Source organism: Gadus macrocephalus, chromosome 18, assembly GCF_031168955.1.
Source record: "Gadus macrocephalus chromosome 18, ASM3116895v1".
Taxonomy (NCBI): domain Eukaryota; kingdom Metazoa; phylum Chordata; class Actinopteri; order Gadiformes; family Gadidae; genus Gadus; species Gadus macrocephalus.
In genome coordinates this window covers 6521112-6534877 of record NC_082399.1, presented here as the reverse complement: position 1 = coordinate 6534877, position 13766 = coordinate 6521112, and the positions used below count along the sequence as shown (strand labels likewise).

The 13766-nt window shown below is 45.4% G+C and overlaps 1 long non-coding RNA gene across 3 annotated transcripts; it reads left to right on the top strand.

Annotated features, from left to right (window-relative positions):
• Positions 1 to 190: 190 nt before the first annotated feature.
• Positions 191 to 6862, top strand: LOC132446419 (uncharacterized). Of its 3 annotated transcripts, none has more exons than XR_009522834.1 (15): positions 191 to 2199; positions 2450 to 2535; positions 2772 to 2865; positions 3120 to 3309; positions 3442 to 3522; positions 3616 to 3693; positions 3770 to 3881; positions 4233 to 4343; positions 4561 to 4762; positions 5038 to 5188; positions 5321 to 5401; positions 5498 to 5576; positions 5650 to 5760; positions 6139 to 6234; positions 6420 to 6862. It is a non-coding gene; the product is annotated as an uncharacterized LOC132446419 (long non-coding RNA). The 3 variants fall into 3 exon arrangements; XR_009522833.1 differs by having other exon boundaries at positions 197 to 2199; positions 3156 to 3287; positions 4256 to 4343; XR_009522835.1 differs by lacking the exons at positions 3616 to 3693; positions 3770 to 3881 and having other exon boundaries at positions 202 to 2199; positions 3156 to 3287; positions 4256 to 4343.
• Positions 6863 to 13766: the final 6904 nt, after the last annotated feature.

The following is a 13766-nucleotide window of genomic DNA, read 5'->3' as shown; positions in this document are numbered from 1 at the left end:
GTGTGTGTGTGTGTGTGTGTGTGTGTGTGTGTGTGTGTGTGTGTGTGTGTGTGTGTGTGTGTGTGTGTGTGTGTGTGTGTGTGTGTGTGTGTGTGTGTGTGTGTGTGTGTGTGTGTGTGTGTGTGTGTGTGTGTGTGTGTGTGTCATGAGATGGAAGATTGTGTGTCATGAGTGTGTCACACCTGGCATGGGGTTCTACGTGTGTTTCCGGCTTGCTTTGACAGTGATAATGTTCATACGGGGGTCTGATTGGCTTGGGATATTGGAATGGTCAACTAAATCATACCTGATGGACGGCCACACGTTTACTTAAGGGCCTCCAGTAGACATGAAGAGCCCTGAGCGGCGCTCCAGAGCGATATCAACACACTGGGCAGGAAGGAGAGTATCCAACTCAAGTGTAAAAGGATGTAAGCGGCGTGTTCAGATCAGTGACTTCAAACTAGGACTACACCAATCAGGATCAATGGAGGATGGACACCAAAAGGAATTCCACAAGGAGTCTGACGTTGGAAAGGGACCTAAATGGATATTCAAGATGACCTTCAGACCTGTAATGAGACGGCTCTTCCTACCTGGCTGGATTGATGGAGAGCCCTGTGGATCTTGTCTTGCTCTCAGTTGCACGTCTTCTCAGGCTGAACTGTATTTGTTTCGGACAGGACTAGCTGAACGATTGGTTCCCTTAAATCAGAACCAATCCGGGAACTCCAGCTAGTGCGCTCTTCGAGCTGAAGTTGAGTTCTTCAGCTGAGGAGGTAAGGAAACCTTCGCTGGGGCTTCAAGGTGTAAAGAGGAGAATGTTTCAAAGTGTTCCATGGTACTCTGATGAAGACCGTTGTTGTGTTCCACTGGCTGAGAGGAAGAACCCACACATCTTCCTCTTGGCCTTTCTCCTGAGAATCCTGGCGCCATCTTGTAGGATATTCCAGCTCATGTAACTGATGTCACGACAGATTCTCAAACACTTGGTTTCTCCTGAGGGGCGTGTCTATAGAACTGAAGACTTCAGACAGCACTGTATCCCAGTATGCATCTCTGCTCACTCAGACCACACCCCCATGAGTAGGATGCAACACTCTAGTAATGGCGATGTAGAGTTTTATAAGTAACGAGGGAGCAGACTAAGGGGATTAGAACACAATGGAATGTCAAGTCTGTAAATCTTTAAACCATGAAGATGGTAGGATAGTTCAGGAATCAGGCTTCTTTTTATTATGGGCAGTCCTTTCACTCAGATGCCCACTTCTCACTGGAGCTGTATATGTGTTGGCTGGCTGGCATGATTTGCTGTTGGTGATGAGGCGGTCAGGGTGACGTTGCAGGGCTATGGTCGGCTCTCTGTGAGCTCAACGTTTAGATTTGCTCTGTATGGTTTGTACCCTGAATAATCTAGATAATTGTAAAATGTAGACACGGTTTTGTATTGAATGACTCCAGGATTTTAGGTTTAAAGTTGTTGTGGGACATACATGGTAGTTTGGTTCTTCGTATGGTTTTGAGTGATATAACTTGTACACACTGGGTGCATAATAATGTAAAGGTACACTGAATAGTAGTATTAACCAACAGCAACAAACAGATCTCCTCAAGGTAAGTCTGTTGGCTGTATTTTAATGAAGACCATCGCTGGACTTCAGGATCTTCCTCCGTTCAGCTCAAGGTGAGGCGCTGGTTAAGTTTTTTCTTTGGTTGGTTCCGGCTGGAATGTTCGGATTCCAGTCGGACGGCTTGTGCTTCCCGCCGTGGAAGGTTCTGAGTGCGGTCACTTGATTTAGTCCCAATGGTTAGCATAGAACAATGTAGTTTTGACAACCATAAGAAACCACCTGGCAGTTAGTTGGACATGAGTCCCCTGAGGGAATCTGGCGAATTCTGGATTGTATTTGCGTAACCTCGAGCCGTTGCCAACGGAAACTATTTTTCAGTCGGTTTCTATTGGGAATTGTTGCCCCTATCTTAAACAACTTAAGTTTAATATTAAATACATACTGAGATGTACGTCGTACAATATGTTGATAATTTCCGATGGTTGCGCCGTACTTTTAACCACGATGACGTGACGGGACTCTCACTGCGTACAAAACAGCGTTCTACTTGCGGGCCCATTTTTGACATCGGGGAAGGCTGAAAATCATTCCAAGGTGGAAGATGATTTTGACATTTCTTCAACGGAACCCAGCACCTGAATATGGCTGAGTATGTTTGATTTAATATCGATACTGCTTGGTGTTCTTTGTTACTTCAGCTTTTGTACGTTCTAAATATCTGCTGTCATTAATTGCCACAGAAGTTAAACCCTACCCAATGGAATGACGTTAAACAACGACTTTGGTGCAGAGTTACCAAATGGATAATATCAAAGCTAAAATAATGGCCGTCATTCCCACATGTTACAGTAGAAGATACTCTAGAACTGTACAAGGTTAAACATGTAGTTTGTCCCAAGGTGTCTGCCTCCTCACCTAAAGCAAGACCTCCACCTCCTCACCCAGAGCCAGACCTCCACCTCCTGTCAGAAGTCCTCCAGAACAGGTCAGTGCTCTGTGTGAGTAGTCTTCTCAGGTCAGTTTCAATGAATGGCCTGAACCACTTCCTTAAACTTGTTGACTGCTGTCTTCATTCCCAAAAACGGGATGCTCATGTGTGGTCTCAAGTCTTTTCTAGCCTTGAGTTATAAAATAATAGTTCAATTAATTGTGTAACTCTGTTTCGGATGAGTCAATTAAGGTTATTGTTGGGCAAATGCTGATGTAAACCTGCTGCTGTAGCTGAAAGGCGAGGCTGAGGACCGGAGGCTTGTGGTGCCAGGGTGGACCGGAGACTGAGGCTGGAGACCAGGGGCCTGCAGCACCGGACCAGAGGGTAACCATCACCAAGCTCATCTGAAACACTAAAATCCACGGTAGTTTAGGTCTGGTTTTGATCATCTTATGACTTTATATCTGTGCCAAGCTGTGATTTGAGTTAATTCATACGGGGGTTATGCAAGAGTCATATGAGCATTAATGTTACTAGTGCTGCTACGACCGTAGTGGATGAATTGAAGTGTTTAAATTTGTCTTCCATTTTACAAGTGAACCTCAGATGCAGGAGGCTGGGATGTGTTTCGTCCCCAGGTGATTTACTGCTGAGACAACTGTGTTTGTAACCAGACCAGGAATCCATGGCTGAAGGAGCTGATGGAGGAGCCGTTCTGAAGGAGCTGATGGAGGAGTCGTGCTGAAGGCCCTGCCTTGTGGAGGAGCTGGTGGAGGGCCTGCCTGGTGAAGGACGGCTGTCGTGGGGTAGATGGAGCTTGACTCTGAAGTGATCATCACACTCACTGCCACTTCTCATAGAATACTGCTACCACAAACTACTGGCGTTTGCACCATATATACCAGACGACTACATCTGTTTTACCACATGTTGAAGCAAGACTTCCGCTGTTTGTTCCAGACCAGGACTCTGTCTGAGGAGAGCTGCTGGAGGAGCTGAGACACTGGAGGACTACTAGGAATCGACCAACAAGGATTCCTCGTAAGTTTGTATTTACTTACATGGTTGACTTAAAGGGCAAAATACAGCTGGTACTTTGACATTTTACCTACTACCGCTGTGTTTTCTTACTAGAACGTGTTTCTGGAGCGGAGGCGAGCTGGTAGGGGAGCCGTGAATCTGGAGGATGATATCACTCTACCAACAAGGATTGTAAGTTTGTATTAACCAAACAACAAAGTGGAAATAAAGGGCTTAAAAATAAGACAAACTACATGTTTGTTACCAGACGTTAGGGCCAGACTCGCGCTGTTTGTTCCAGACCAGGACTCTGGCTGAGGAGAGCTGATGGAGGGGTCAAGACTCTGGAGGACAACATCACTCTACCAACCAGGATCCTCGTAAGTTTGCATAAAATAAACAGAGTGGACTTGATGTAACGCAGGATTAGTTTGTCCAGTACAAGTTACGGCATACTATTGTGGTTGGTTACCAGACAAACTACAGCTGCTACTTTGTTACGCGCCATAAGAGCCCAACTACTCATGTGTTTGTGACCTTGCATTAGAGCCCAACTACTCCTGTGTTTGTTACCTGATATGATATTAGAGACAAACTACTACTGTGTTTGTGACCTTGCATTAGAGCCCAACTACTACTGTGTTTGTGACCTGATATTAGAGACAAACTACTACTGTGTTTGTTACCTTACATTAGAGACAATTTACTACTGTGTTTGTTATCTTTATTAGAGACAAATTACGTTTGTAACCAGACCAGGAATCTGGAGGACTGATGGAGAAGCCGTACATCTGGAAGGCAAATCCTGAGGACAACCAGGACGCTACCATCAAGGATTCCTTGTAAGTTTGCATTATCTGGTCATAGTGGACCAGGTAGGGGGCTGGGGGTTCAACTCTCAAACCAATGGTGCCGGGTTCAAGTCCTCAGAATACAGTGATGCGTCCTTGAGCAAGGCGCACCAAAGCCTGCCTGGTCCTTAATGACGTCTCTTTGGTTCAGATAATGTTGCATCTTTTGAATATTGAACCTAATCATGTCCTTGTTTGGTCCGGGCAGACACACCTGAGCTGAACCTCACCTGATCCTGTTTGGTCAGGGGCAGACACACCTGAGCTGAACCCGCCCTGATCCTGACATCCTGCTGGTCCCGTCTCCTCAGTTCATCTGAGCCTCGTCCACCAGAAGACCTGCTGAGCTCAGCAGTCTGAGGCTGATGGATCAATGACCTCCTGTGGGAGTGATCTTCTTGCCCCCACATGTGTGCTTCCACACGCCTTTCCCTCACATCTGTCACTAACCTCACTACTTCACTACTGCTTCCTCTTCTTCTTCCTTTTCTGTGGTTCGAACCTTTACACGGAAGGCGCGTCTTCCTGCCCTCAGAGGGTTCAGCGTTAGGGTTGAGAGTCAGGGTTTAGGGTCAGGGACAGAGCTGGTCAGGGAGGACTGCTTTTACACAATGCAGATGCAGGAGGTGGGATCTGTTGCGTCCCCAGGTGATTTACTGCTGAGACCAACTGTGTTTGTAACCAGACCAGGAATCCATGGCTGAAGGAGCTGATGGAGGAGCCGTGCTGAAGGAGCTAAAGGAGTCGTGCTGAAGGCCCTGCCTGGTGGAGGAGCTGGTGGAGGCCCTGCCTGGTGAAGGAAGTCTGTCGTGGGATAGATGGAGCTTGACTCTGAAGTGATCATCACACTCACTGCCACTTCTCGTAGAATACTGCTTCCACAAACTACCGGCGTTTGTACCATATATACCAGACGACTACATCTGTTTTACCACATGTTGAAGCAAGACTTCCGCTGTTTGTTCCAGACCAGGACTCTGTCTGAGGAGAGCTGATGGAGGAGCTGAGACACTGGAGGACGACTAGGAATCGACCAACAAGGATTCCTCGTAAGTTTGTATTTACTTGCATGGTTGACTTAAAGGGCAAAATACAGCTGTTACTTTGACTTGCGTTAACCAACTACCGCTGTGTTTTCTTATTAGAACGTGTTTCTGGAGCGGAGGCGAGCTGGTAGGGGAGCCGTGAATCTGGAGGATGACCATCACTCTACCAACAAGGATTGTAAGTTTGTATTAACCAAACAAACTGGAAATAAAGGGCTTAAAAATAAGACAAACTACATGTTTGTTACCAGACTTTAGGGCCAGACTCGCGCTGTTGTTCCAGACCAGGACTCTGATGGAGGAGAGCTGATGGAGGAGCCAAGACTCTGGAGGATGACATCACTCCACCAACCAGGATCCTCGTAAGTTTGCCTAAAATAAACAGAGTGGACTTGTTGTAACGCAGGATTAGATTGTCCAGTACAAGTTACGGCATACTATTGTGGTTGTTTACCAGACAAACTACAGCTGCTACTTTGTTACGTGCCATTAGTGCCCAACTACTCCTGTGTTTGTGACCTTACATTAGAGACAAATCACTACTGTGTTTGTTACCTGATATTAGAGCCCAACTACAACTGTTTGTTACCTTACATTAGAGCCCAACTACTACCGTGTTGTTACCTTACATTAGAGCCCAACTACTACTGTGTTTGTTACCTTACATTAGAGCCCAACTACTACTGTGTTTGTTACCTTACATTAGAGCCCAACTACTACTGTTTGTTACCTTACATCAGAGACAAATTACGTTTGTAAGCAGACCAGGAATCTGGAAGGCAAGTCCTGAGGACCACCAGGACGCTACCGTCAAGGATCTGGACATAGTGGACCAGGTAGGGGGTTGGGGGTTCAACTCTAAAAACCAATGGTGCTGGGTTCAAGTCCTCAGAATACAGTGATGCGTCCTTGAGCAAGGCGGCCTAAAGCCTGCCTGCTCCTTAATGACTTATCTTTGGTTCAGATAATGTTGCATCTTTTGAATATTGAACCTAATCATGTCCTTGTTTGGTCCGGGCAGACACACCTGAGCTGAACCTCACCTGATCCTGTTTGGTCGGGGGTAGACACACCTGAGCTAAACCCGCCCTGATCCTGCTGGTCCCGTCTCCTCAGTTCATCTGAGCCTCGTCCTCCAGAAGACCTGCTGAGCTCTGCAGTCTGAGGCTGATGGATCAATGACCTCCAGTGGGAGTGATGCTCTTGACCCCACATGTAACTGTGTGCTTCCACACGCCTTTCCCTCACATCTGTCACTAACTTCACAACTCTCTACTGCTTCCTCTTTTCTTCCTTCCCTGTGGTTCAAACCTTTACACTGAAGGCGCGTCTTCCTGCCCTCAGAGGGTTTAGCGTTAGGGTTGAGAGTCAGGGTTTAGAGTCAGGGACAGAGCTGGTCAGGGAGGACTGCTTTTACAAAAACTTCTTCACTTGCTTTCGGAATGGTGACATTTTGAAAATATTACATTTGGGAAAATGTTTTCCTCTGCTTTCCTTTACAAAATTGTATTAAACTTCTGTCAAGTGTTTTTGTTTATATATTAAAATCCCACATTGAAATCTACATGTTTGATGCGGTTCATTTAATTGTCCTTTAACTTGGTTAAGGTCAAGCTACACTCCTGGAATTCATTTATTATGCATGATTGTCATTCAGCAATGTTCACATAATCCATTTTGTAAAAATATGAAACCTCCATATTATTACTAAATTCAAGCCTATTCATGTATTTAACAATGTACATACTGCCCCGCAGGCCATTCTCTGCTACTACACGTTCAATCCACCAACCCGTCTCACACCAATGTACTATAGCTACGTTGGTTCAAACGGAAAATGTAGTTTGGTGTGAGACTTGTCCAGCAGAGGGAGCTGTCATACACCTTAATTATACAGGAATGTCTTAATTATACAGGAATGTCTGTGTATTTACATTTTAAAATGTTCATGGGCTGGTCTAGTTTGTCTGCAAATAACTCTGCCTCCAGCAACAGGATTGGTCGAAACATATGTAGTGAAATAAAAGCCCAGTTCACCAGATCTGAGGTCGGCTGCGGTCAGATTTTGGATCATGACTGCATTGAGTGAACGACGTCCGATCTAAATATTTACCACCTGGAACTTGATTTCTTGGAGCTCTGAGGACGGCAGGACGCGTGTTTACCTGGTCGATTAGGCCCTGAACGCAGACCCTGAAACCAGACATCCTAATCACAGACCCTGTGTTTAATTAGCCCCAAATATAATTTTTGGGTTAAAAAAATAAATAAAAGTAAAAATATTTATAAGTAGGCCTACTAGTCGAGATAGTCCTTATGGCAAGAGAATAAACAGTTTAAAAACATAACCTTTTTACCACCTCAAGTGAATTAACCTATCCTATCCCCAGTCAGATGTGTGTGTCTAAAGTCTGTCTCACTCGTATTAATTTTACTCTGAAATAACTTTAATGGAACTTTAGACATTTGGGGATAAGCAGCACAGCAGTCAGGTTTCTATTTTAAGCTATAATAAACTGCGCATTTGGTTTATTTAGATGAAGCATTATGAAAAAATGTTCATGCAAAATGAAGCATAGAAATCATTTTGGCATTTTCATTTTCCGTCTGGGCTAAGCCCCGGATGTTTATGAAACCTAGAAACACCCCTGGCTTAAGGAGTGGACCCATCAAAAACACATTTCACAAACGCATGTTTTTGCAATCACTGGTTGTTTCAGTCATTAGCCAGTGACGTCAGTGGGGGTGGCAAGTGGAATCAGGGGACAGCACTTGGACGTTGGATGTCCATGTCCTACAAGCCGCAGCGAGACATTATAGCTCCTGTGGGTCGTATGGTAGGAGATGATCGTCTTTGCCACCTGGCGTTTGAGTGAACTCAACCAGAATTGTCGTCTCAAGTTGTTCGGGCACAAACCGGCACCAGGGCCTGACACCGGGATCCCACCGGACGCGTACGCGCCGCGGAACGGCCGCGTCCTCTGCCCTGCGTCCATTCCTACCGGGCGCGTAACGGCAGCGTAGCGCTGCCTTGCGAGCCAGCCGTATTCACGCGAGATCACGAGATCACGCGATAATCCTAAACCTAATGTACTCACCTTCCACTCCCAAAACTATTGCAATTAAATGCCACGCTTTGTCCTTTCGGACATTTTCCTTATAAAAAGGATGATTTGGTACATAAATGACTTCATGTTGCTGAACTTCGACAATGAGTGTCTCGTCGTCCATGTTGCCGACCCTCTGAGACCCACCGGTCATGACGTAATAATGTTGATGTGAAGTTACATGAGCTGAGTATTGTGTTTTATTTTGAAAATTGACCGGATGCTCTATGGCTTTTACTTTTCACTTCCTGCCCGGCTCGACCTGCTCTGTCGAAATTGACGCGGTTTAGCAGCGGCTCGCGGCAAAAATAGAATTGGACGGAAAGATAGCGCCGCGGCGCGGCACGCCGCTCCTGGGACGCTGCTGAAACGTTCCGCTGCGCGCCCGGTGGAAATGGTCTCATTGATTAGAGTGGAAGCGATCAGCAGCGGTGACCGCGGCGCAGCCGTCCCGCGGCGCGTACGCCTCCGGTGGAATCTAGCCTAGAGACTGGTCAAGCGAAATGAAACCGCCTCAGTGTTACCTGACGATGTGACGGAGCACCGCCTCTAAATAAAGGGACCCCCCTACGCTTTTGTGACCGTGTTCAACCTGAATCGATCCCCCCCCATATCAACACGTAACACGTGTGTGGGGGGTGTTTTTATGTATGTATGTGTGTGTGCGTGTGTGTGTGTGTGTGTGCGTGCGTGTGTGTGGTATTTAAGACGTTTGGATCGTATTCAAACCTGGGCTATATTTGTCAAAGAAATACACCCCCGACCTCTGTTCCTCCATCAGTCTTCCTGTCGTCAACACTTCGGCTTCAAGACATTCTGTCCATTACGGCTCGTCTCTTTAACACATCCAGATAAGGACACGGAGACGGCTGAATGCGTTAAGTTTAGATGCGATAATCTACTCTGAAAAACTAATTTCAGATGTCTTCTACATAAAAAAAAAATCCATCGTAGGCTACAATTTATTTCTTCTTCCACCCTTGCGCTTCGTTAGTTTTTGGCCTCTGTGAAATTATGTGCGCGTTCGTAGTGAGAATAGCTTTGGGTGATTGTGAATATGATCTGCTGTATCCGCCAATACGTTCCCGCTCGTTAGGTGGTCGTTAGAAGTATAATAGTTTTTACATTTACATTTGTTCCCCCATCCCCTTTGTCATATCTGTTTCTAGACAGGAGTGGTCCCCCCTCGAGTAATTTACCATTTCGGCCTACTTTATTTAATGAAGTGTTCACCTCCGGTTGAGTCCATCATTCAGCGTTAAACGTGGAACTCGGGAAGATGTCTATTACATTCAAATAATTTTAAAGGGTAACCTGATATTTAGAGGCAGCCTGGTATTTTAAACGCCCTGGTTTGTTTATTTCGGGGGGAGCGCCTATACTGTCGTTCTGTGTCCTGATTGGACAGTTCACAGTTGCAGTGTCTCGTTGGGGAACACTAGGGTGGTATACCACGAAGCTCGCTGAACATACCCAGGCTTTCTTGGGAAAACCTGGCTCGACAGAGCCGCAACTCGCAATCAGAGTTAAATGGTACCACGAAGCTCACTTTAGATTCAATTAGTTGAACCAGGTTTTCCGCTTTAGGTTCAGTGCGCGTTCACGTGAAAGGGGCGTTTTTTGCGTCATTTTTCTCACCTTTACGATAGATCAAGCAGTCTATATGAGTATAAGTGAAAAGATTCTGCATATTGTCTGTAAAATAACTATGCCAAATGCAGAATTGTTCGCCATTAATCCAAATAGAATGATGATGATTTAAAAATGCATAAGCAACGTCCATCCTGCCTTATTCTATCATTTAGGGAATTCACTTTAAATACACCCTATTTAAGAAATGTATCGCATGTTTTCGACCGCTGAGAGGTAGCGGCTGTAGCGTAGTGGATTAGTATAAGAACCGAACGCCAGCGACCGGGGTTCAAATTCGCCGGTCTATCATCATGCATTTTACCCCCATAGATGTGGTGCCAGCACGGCCTTGAAAATATGGGTTCAAGTTCGAAATAAGCACAAAAATATAATTCCAATAGCTTTAGTGAATAAGTATTCCATATGCATGAGAATTAGGACAGTCGAACCCTCCGCGCAGACATTCCAGACTGACGCGCTACCTCCACTCTAGCACTCTAGTCACGGAGACACAATGCGCAACAGTAATCATTGTCTACATAAGGTCCAAAAGGACGATCAAATAACGAACACCCTCTGATAAGAATCTGTATCTCTCATGAAGAACCCCAATTTCGTTGTTTGCACAATGACAATAAAGTCTGAAATCTGAATATCGTCAGACAATGCCAAGGGATCGGTTCTGTCCCGTAAAACCCTCTTTCTCCGGAGAGACGCCTGTACGAGAAGTGCGCCGGGGTCCACGGGAACACCCACAAATGGTGACGCCATTGTCAGAGGAGGGGCTAGGAAGCTGCGCACGCTGATTTAAGTAGCCGATCTCCGGCTAGGCGTTTAATATCCATCCGTCTCGGAGGTCCGAGGACGTTGCCTAGCGACACGCACAAACACGCCCCTTTTCCTCGGACGGCGATCTCGCCATCTCGGTTGAACTCAGTGGTGACCGAGCGAAATTCCGAGACAGAATTCAAGATGGCTGCGCCCATTGTGACTTGAAGTATGAACTGTTTTCATTGTGCTTGGACCACTTTGGTGGTTTAAATGGTAATTTCAATCACTCGTATTACTGCAATACCTTACTGCGTCCGTATCTCTGCCTATGTACACAAATATATTGTTTGTATTTGTGTACAGCACTTTGGTCAACTACTGTTGTTTTAAATGTGCTATATAAATAAACTTGACTTGACTTGACTATGGCCTATAGCCTACTTATATTGGATCGCCTGGTCCTCTGCCAATGCTACCGCGACAACAGCTTTCCGGGTGGCGTCCATGTTTTCCTCCAAAGACCGAGCGAAATAATAAAACGCTTGAAGTGTGGGCGTGGCATCAGATCCGAGATCCGAGTCGTTTCGCAGAGAATACTCGAACGCACCAAGCCGAAAAACTGCTCCCGACCAGGTTTGGTTGCGAGCATAAGTCACCATGGTGATACAGCGACGCTAAAAGAGATCGACTTTCGTGGTACAACTAACCCAGGCTTGGAGCTCAACATACCTCGCTAACCCTCTAAGCGAGCTTCGTGGTACAGGGCCTAGGTGCGTTTGCGTCAGGTGTAGATCCCCTCCGTGTGCGAGTCAACAGTCTCAAACTCAAATCAAATTTAAAAAAAATATTTTTTTACAAAATAAAGGAAGGTTCCTTATTAGTTAACTACTCTGGAAAAATTGTGCGTGAATTGAGGCCAGGTTAGTGAGCGTCAATCCTACATTTATACTTGGTCTATCCAAACGTGGCCAGTCTACCAAGTATCTTTGACCAAGATGCCCTGACCTCTACCTGCTCCACAATGACATGGATCTGAATTCACCTAAGTCATTTTTGACATATCTGAATAATTACAAAGAAATTTGAAACAGCGCTTGTACCTCTGGTTGCTGTGTTTTTTTAAAAAAAATGGTTAAAGCCACCAATGGTCCTACATTCACTAACATAATTAAAGTGTTTTTTTTTTAGCAACTTACAGCAAAACTAGTTTTCTGTACCGGAACATATTGGATTTAGAAAAAACGAGCTACTAGCTATCTAGCGTCCTGGCTCATTCAGGTAGGACTCTTTCAGCATCATGCTACGTCACGCTAGGTTCTTGGCTCCATGTGCTTCTTTAGCTAGCACATCGCTATTTGGCTTGGGCCCCACCAGAGTCAAACGTTTAGCTGTGCTGTTACATAACCATTGCCCGGGCCCCCCTCACTCATATTTTTTCGTTTGGTTTGAGCTCTCCACCTGACGTTAGGTGGTACAAAGCAAAAAATACTTCAGCTGTTTGACCTGTTTTCCATCATCTTCCTCAGTTCCCTCTGTATCTCAACAGGCCAACACGTGACATGGGCTGTGGGGGGTTGCAGTTGTATGGATAAACTGTCCATGGTTGTCTATGGTCACCATAGTGATAAGTCAATGTATTTTGGGCAAAGTCTCGTCGCCTGTCGGTTTTGGAGACTTAGCCTTTCAGTTCGGTAATCAAAGATGGAGGTCACTTGGCGCAAGGAATGGTGTGAACAATTTGCTCTAACCTTGCGTAACACCATGACACGGCCGACACCACGACCCATGCCCCCCCCCAACGCTAGGGACTTTGGGTAGCTGGTCCAATTAGGGCTCGGTTACACTTGATGCTTTTCAGTCTGACTTTTGCTATCTGATCTCAAGGACATGGTGTCTACATCTGACGCTGATATGTGGTCGGAACTTCTTGTTCCTGCTAAATTGTACAATTCTCTGGATTGAAAAACAAGAGGTCTGTTTTTATTTCTGCTGAAATTAATTTTTCACGCCAATGCAAGAAAGCTGATCCGGCCGCTATAAAACTAGTTTTGTATTAAATATTGATTGACTGTTGAGTAGCCGATTGTGTTACGCTATCATGCATTTTTTTATATGAAAACTTCACGAAAGGAATGCCCTCCTCGTATATTACACCAATATGTGCCATTTTGGTTTATTTATTCATAGTTTAATGCTAATATCCAAAGTTAATCCAGAGATATGATCTAATTGGATAGTTAGTGTCCACACATATTGAAGGAAAAACGTATTCAGCCTATGAGTGACCAACATATAGAACAACCTACCATCAGAAGTGGTGAACACAAGTGTCAATTGTTTCAAGAACAGACTGGATAGATGCATGAAAAATCAACAAGTATTCTACAACTATAAGAACGACATAGGATACTCCTAAAACATAAGTACCAGCATACACCCAGTAAGATGTAGATCTGATCATAGTGGCAACTAGAGCCAGTAATCAGAAGAGCACCCAATGTAACATAAGGTAATATCGGTCTTGCTCAGAATGTGAGACCGACCATCTTTGTATGCAACCTGGCACGTTGGATCACTCTGTGACCTAGATTGGATCTGGGAGCCTCTACAACTAATGTGCCCTGGCAAGATCGGATCACATATTGAAACATTGAGTGCGACCAGGCCTTTAGCTGGAGCCAGGCTCTGGGTCTGGACTCTGCCGTAGTCTGGCCTGTCCAGCATCCTGTCACCTGATCTCGTCTGAACTGACGGACTCCTTGGGGCATCATGTTCTCAGCTGTTCTCTCTGCAAGTTAACAGGCCCTCAACTAATAGCAACCGTTAGGTCTTCCTTCTGGTAGTTAATGTATCATTAG